The following is a 7,290-nucleotide window of genomic DNA, read 5'->3' as shown; positions in this document are numbered from 1 at the left end:
TATTAAACCCCTCCCTCAGTCATGATTAAACATCATTCACAGCAAAAAACCTAATATAGTATGAGCTGAGAACTGGCGTTGACAGTGATGTCTCTCTTAACCCATCGACCACAACCACAACACTCCCCCTTTACATTGTGGTGTCTCAGTGTCAAAGTACTTCCCATCTATAACCACAAGCTCTATTCATATAATTGTTTTGAAATGTGCTCACATTGCTCTCTCACTTCCTGTGCACAGTGATAATATTTGCATTTTTAGAGGTAATTCTCAGTACAAATGTAATTTCCAGAGACCTGGATGAGCTATCAATCTTTACAAATACAACAGAAGGAAGTCAGTAGATTTAACAAGGTCTGTTACAGTTTTCATTCATATTAGACTTGGTTTGGTTGTCGGTTGGAGGAGGAAGACTGAGGAAGTTGGAAGTTAAACTGTCAAGAGACTAAAATACAGCTTATTAAAAACTTCCTGGGGATGTTAGACACCACACATAAACTCAGAAGTGAGTCAAACTCCTCGCCTACCAGAATATGACACAGTGCATGATGAAGTTACTGTTAGAAAAAACATATATGGTGATATTTTAGTTGTCTAAGAATTGTTTGTTCCTCATTGCAGCTAAATATCTTTTTCTAAGAACAGAGAGGGAAGTGTTTGATGATGACCAAGTTCGCATGATAAAGTTCTTATGTAAGACAAGAACAGTCGTGCTTGCAATAATTTTTTTAATGCCATTATCTCGAGATCACAAGTTAATTTATGTTGTTATCACAAAAAATGAAACTGCTTAAAAGGTATTTTTTGGCATTTCTCTTACAATGTAGGAGGAGGGGGTTACAGACACTCATCCTCCCACTGCTGCTTTCCACCAGGTGAATTATAGCTCATCACCAGGGATCAGACGCCTTCCTGCAGCTCACTTGGATCATGTCAACTGAGAGGAAGTTCAGGCGCCTGTTGATAAGGAGGTTGGTAGTGTTGCTGTCCGTGGTGCTGAAATGGATAATGAATTCACCTCATTTGGCTTATGTAGCTGTTTGCAAGCCATGTTATATATTAAAATACAAAGCATAAATGAAACAACTGACACAACAGAATAGTTCTACACAGTTAGAGTCATCACATAGAGTAGATTTCTAAATATGTTGCTTAAATTATAGTCAACAGATCTCTGAACTTGAGGGATTGTTTCCAGAAAGAAATATATTAATTAAAATAAACATCTTATTGTATTTGATTTGATTGTTGTTAGAGGAAGTTATTGGAACATTGAACTAAAGCACAAATAAAGCATCAAATCCAACTTTCTATGTGCATCACTGACTGTTCATACAGCAGTGTCCCGCTGTTACGTTCAGTCAATTTACACTTAAATAACTCAGAATAATGTGACTTCTGATTAAGATTAGAAGCTGTAAATTTCACAATGGCTCTACAGGAATCTCTTGATGTCTGCAGGTTTGTGAAATCCTCCCTGTTACCGTCATACAGCCACTCCACTGTGTCTTAACAGTATTCATGTTTCAACACAGAGCTGGATAATATCACCTTATCATCATGCTTATATTCATTAATTGCGGAGATATTGTGAGAAAAAAGACAACAATAGTAAAATTAACTTCATAACTGTAATTATAATCACTGTAAAGTTTCAGTATATTGTTCTAACAAGACAGTTTGAGCTGAAAACTTGAAAAAATGATGTAAATACTCACTGTCAATAACAGACAGATAAACTTTAGCATCTCGATCTTGTCGTTGTCCTGATCTGTCGAACTGTCTGCAGCTGTAACGACCAAAATCATCAACTGTGACCTTCTTTATAACCAGAGAACAGTTCACTGTAACACTCAGTCTGTCTGATAAAACTTTGACATCTTCACCAATCTGCCCAAGTCTAATCAGCTCTACTACTCTTGAGTTTTCTTCTCTACTGTATATCCAGGTAGTGCCGTCACATTTGTCCTGATCATTTATCACATTTTTACAAGGCAAAATGACTTCATCTCCATCTCTGACAGTGATGTAAGAATCTTGTCCTGTTACTGCTGTTGAGAAGATGAGAGAGAAATATGAAAAATTAACCTAAAGAAGGACATGACTGTTATCTTCACAGTTAATGTGAGGATAAGTTTAAACACAAGACATTCATAAATGTAAGTAAGTAAAAAAAAGCAAGTAAAATTTATTTATATAGTGCTTTTCACAGACAATCATCACAAAGTGCTTTACATGAGCGTGATGCCACATAGAAATAAAGAGAAATTAACAATCTGTAATAATAAAAAATACACAGTAAAACATGGAGATATAAAATGTCAACTACTTACAGGAAGCTCTCAAATGCCTGTCTAAAAAGGTGTGTTTTAAGCTGCTTTTTAAATGAATATGCAGAGTCAGCAGACCTTAAGGGTGTAGGCAGAGCGTTCCACAGCTCAGGTGCCACGGCCTCAAAAGCTCGATCGCTACGAGTCTTGAAGCGGGTGCATGGAACAGAGAGAAAATTTTGCATGTTTGACCTAAGAGAGCGAGCAGATATGTATGGGTGTAGTAGATCAGCAATATAGGTAGGAGCCTGACCGTGCAGAGCTTTGTAAGTAAGGGTGAGAATTTTGAACTGAATCCTAAAAGCAACAGGAAGCCAATGAAGAGTTTTCAATATGGGCGTAATATGAGACCGTCTATTTGACCTGGTCAGTAGTCTTGCAGCAGCTTATTGGATTGTCTGCAGACGATCGACAGAAGACATACTAAGTGAGGTAAATAGTGCGTTGCATTAGTCATTGCGAGAAGAAATGAAAGCATGTATAATAATTTCTAGTTCAACTGATGAGACTATAGATGTCAGTTTACTAATATTTCTCAAGTGGAAAAAGCAAGACCTGGTAAGCTGCTTTACATGGGTGTCAAATGACGAGGACTGATCAAATATTACCCTTAAATTGCGCAGGCTGGATTGGGCAGTGGAGGAAAGCGGCCCAATACTTTTTATAATCCTGGGGCAGCCTTTTCTGGGGCGAAAACCAGGACCTCTGTCTTATCAGCATTGAGCTGTAGGTAGTTTTCTGCTGTCCAATCATTAATAATAAATATGTATTATCCACTAAACTCTCTGTGTTAAATACAAGAGGGTAGTAACTAAAGTATTATATTTATCCTTAACTCTAAACTGAAGCACCAGAATCAGAAATAAAGATATTTTAATCCATCTGAATTCATCCATCTTGTTGTTCTGATGCACTGAACGGTCAAAGTTGCTCAACTAGTGCTTCTTTAAAAGAGAGACACAGCATCTTCTTCCTCTTACTAGTAAAGTGTGACTTCCTTATATTTACTGGAATGTTTTTCCCTTCTTTCAGTTGAAGAATTTATGACAGTTATCAATTACTCATCTCTCTAAATATCTATTAAACTCCTCCCTCAGTCATGATTAAACATCACTCACAGCAAAAAACCTAATGTAGTATGAGCTGAGAGCTGGCGTTGACAGTGAACATCTCTCTTAACCCATCGACCACAACCACAACACTCCTCCTTTACATTGTGGTGTCTCGGTCTCATCCATAACCACAAGCTCTGTTCATATAATTCTTTTGAAATAGGCGTCATTCTTTTCTCACTTTCTGTGCACAGTGATAGTATTTGCATTTTTAGAGGTAAAAACATTATCACAACTTGCATTCTTACTTTGCAGCTTGTAACATTAGAAACACTGATGTGAGCTGATGCAAAGTTTTAGCAGTAAATAAAACAGAAGGAAGTCATTCTTCTGCACAGTGATAGTATTTGCATTTTTAGAGGTAATTCTCAGTACAAATGTAATTTCCAGAGACCTGGATGAGATATCCAGCAACCCAAAAACAAAACATTATCAAAACTTGCCTTCTTTCAAAATTACAACAATGTGGGCTTAAGAAAGAATTCAAGAGAAGTTAATTATATAAAATTTATATAAACATTTATTGCAAAGAATTTTCACCTTTTACAGTGAAGCCATGATACTGTTTTACAAAATACAGCATAGTTTAGGTGATTATCAAGCAGTTTATATTTCCAGATTATATAATTCTCAGTTATGATAAAGAGACTCTGTTGAGGCTGAAAGCTCATTCAGTCACACTACAAAGTTTAAAAAAATACACTGGACGACTAACATGTTTACAATAATGCTATAAATAAAATATATTTATTTCTTGTGTACACAAATCAATGAGTAAAATCTTAAATGGATTATAAATTGTTAAACTGGAAGCCAATTTTAAGTAACTAAGAAAACACTCTAAATGTTGTTATGATTCTATATTCTTTATTATCTAGATGATTAACATTGTGATAAAATAATCTTTAATTTGTTTTATTCTTTTCATTAGTTGATCTTAATGTGGAAGCTGTTTGTTTTCAGCTGTGGAGTCTGACAGAAGCTGAATGGTCTCAAAAGTTTTCATATTTTACATCTTCATCTTCATCATAATGGGCCTGTGAAAAACAGAAAAACAACACATCACACATGAGATTCAGAGTAAAAATGGAACAAATAAATGTTGAACTGGGATGCTCAGCAGTCCCTTACATTTAGTTATATCACCCACACAACCAGATTTTCCTCCCAGCTGACTGTTGTCTTAAAAGTTTTTACATTTGACAGACTCAGCAGACCCTGAACGCACCATCAGCTACTGTCTGATCAGATATTTACCTGACTGGCTGCTGGACTAAAACTCTTCACTGTTCGACTTCTTCCTGAGTTTAAAACCTGCACAAACACAAACAGTGAGACATTCACAGTCCTGCATTACAGTAACATGGACTTTATTAATTGATTTTACACATCAACTCACAATTTTGTCATCAGGTGGTCTCTGGTTCCCTGCAAAACAAATCACAGAGTAACATTTCAGTTCTAAACTTACAGTTTGTTTCAATCAGACTTAATAAACTTGTGTGTACATTTTCTCACCTCGAGCTCTGAAGAGAAGAATAGTAATCACAATGATGATGAGGAGGAGTTCAGCCACATGCATCACCAACGTGGCGTAGCTCAGAGCAGAAAAATCTGTACGAACTGTGGAATATAGAAATGTGTCACTGAAGAAAGTTTTAGTTATAGAAGAGCAGAAACCTTTTTTTTCCTTTCCAATATACATTTAACAGTTTTTGGCAAATTTAAAACATTTTAAGGAGCATGTTTGTGTTTGCTGTGGAAATAAAAGAGTTGAACAAGTATCATATGTGTCATATAACATAAATGAATCAGAATTTGTAAGTTTCATTTGATCATCAGGATCATCCCTATATATCAAGCAATTCATGCTTAGATATACAGTATTTACACTGTTGTTGAAATGTTTGTATTTTTTTCATTTTGAAATTTGAACTGATGAAAAGTTTACTTTATATATATAATCCAAAAAACACAGCAAACATCACTTGTTGTGATCTGTAACATATATGTTAAACCCGTATTAACTGAGTTTTTTGGCCACTTGGGGGCAACAGAAACAAGTAGTGAACACAACACTGACATGAACAATGAACTTGTCAGCAAACAGTTGCTCATTTCCACATCCAGCAGTTACGGAGCAACATTATCATTCATTTGGAGTTGTGTTTCTGGTGAATCTAAGTCCGATATTCATTCTTTTTTAGTTCTGTTTTTACTCTCTACCAACTCCTGAGGGAAATATCTGGCTCTTTAGCTGCTAAATGCTCCACTATGTTCACCAGGTAGTCAACAGCTAACTGGGTCTGTTTGCAGTTTGGTGATGAGCAGGTCGTGTACAGTGGCTTTTTAGCATGGATGTATTAAGAGAATGGATACAGCTCGGGAGGTGGGGCCCTGTTTATTCCTATGAAAGCTGCTCAATGGTGCATGAAGCCAAAAAAGTTCGACTTCCAGGTATAAAATTACCCGGATATTCCGCACAGCTTCCGCATGATCTTCTGTGTTGTGGTCCAATACAGGTAGGTCTATCTGCGGACTCGCAGTATCTAAACGACACACCCACTTTACTACATGACACACTCGCTTGGTTGGGTTTAGGCATGAGCAGTGAGATGGATAGGGTTAGGGTTAGGGGTCAGGGGTGTGTGTCGTGTAGATACTGCGAGTCTGCAGATAGACCCTTCTTGGCCTATAGAACAAGCGCACTAATGTCTCCTTTTCCCATGATTATATGTGGGAAAAAATGCTTTTTGGGCCCCTGTTGGACTCAGAAGCTGTAATTACACAGTCTGGCCACTATGTCAAATTGGCTTCAAAGAAGAGCTTTCTCTATGAAAACAACTGCCTGCTGCTGCTGAACAATGCAATGAGAGCACTGAGAGTGAACTAAAACAGTAAAGTTGCAGCCGGAAAGCTGAACAATGAGCTGAAACTCACTATAAAGCTCTGTAAAGCCGAGGGGAGCTGCAGAGTCACTGATAATGCTCTGTAGGTTCATCACTATGAGTCACAACCAACATATTACACACGGTCAGCTTATACATGGTTACTGTAAAAACATAGATCCACTTTAAGACCAGAAGAATTACATAACAAGGATCTGAATCTGCAAACACTGCTTGCTGACATGTAGTGCTTTAAACATGCATCTTCAGTCTTGCCCAATTCTAGTAAATCTAGTAATTCTGCAGCTGTCAACAAACTGTAACATGAGAAAATACCTCACGTTTACAATCTGTAGTAACTAAATGAGAAAGAATGATGTCATCTGAAAACTTTAAAAATCCATCAAATAAACAAATGTAGTTCTATGTTTTTGACATGAGGATGAAATGATTTTACAGCTCATCATACACTCACCTGATGATGGAGGGCTGTAGGTAAACTGCTGCACTTCTCCCCTGCTTTTGTCTGTCACTTTACACTTAAATAACTCATAATAGTTGGACTTGTGATGCAACGTCTTAAATGTCACAGCGGCGAAACAGTGAGACTGTGATGTTCGTACATATTGTTTATCCACATCCTGACCGTCATACAGCCACTTGACTGTGTGTCGGCACTCTCCATATGTCAACAAAGAGCAGTACAAGCTGATCCTACTGGTGTCCCTATGTTCAGTCACTGGTGAAGATGGAGATATTGTGAGAGAAAGACAACAAGAGTCAGATTAACTTCATCACTGTAATCATAATTATTGTAACGTTTCAGTATATTGTTCTAACAAGACAGAACTGAAAACATTATGATGTAAATACTCACTAGTAACAACAGACAGAAAAACCCGAGAGTCTTGACCTTGTTGTCGTCCTGATTTGTCGAACTGTCTGCAGGTGTAATCACCA

At 37.1% G+C, this 7,290-nt stretch overlaps 1 long non-coding RNA gene across 1 annotated transcript; it reads right to left on the bottom strand.

Annotated features, from left to right (window-relative positions):
* Positions 1–4,681: 4,681 nt before the first annotated feature.
* On the bottom strand, positions 4,682–5,263 carry LOC122965579. Its single transcript, XR_006398258.1, has 3 exons — positions 4,961–5,263; positions 4,842–4,870; positions 4,682–4,756 (listed from the first exon to the last, which is right to left on the bottom strand). It is a non-coding gene; the product is annotated as an uncharacterized LOC122965579 (long non-coding RNA).
* Between the last annotated feature and the right edge of the window lie 2,027 nt (positions 5,264–7,290).

The sequence above is a fragment of the Thunnus albacares genome, chromosome 16 (assembly GCF_914725855.1).
Source record: "Thunnus albacares chromosome 16, fThuAlb1.1, whole genome shotgun sequence".
In the NCBI taxonomy this organism is placed as follows: Eukaryota; Metazoa; Chordata; class Actinopteri; order Scombriformes; family Scombridae; genus Thunnus; species Thunnus albacares.
The sequence above is the reverse complement of the archived record's forward strand: the minus strand, read 5'-3'. Positions and strand labels throughout refer to the sequence as shown.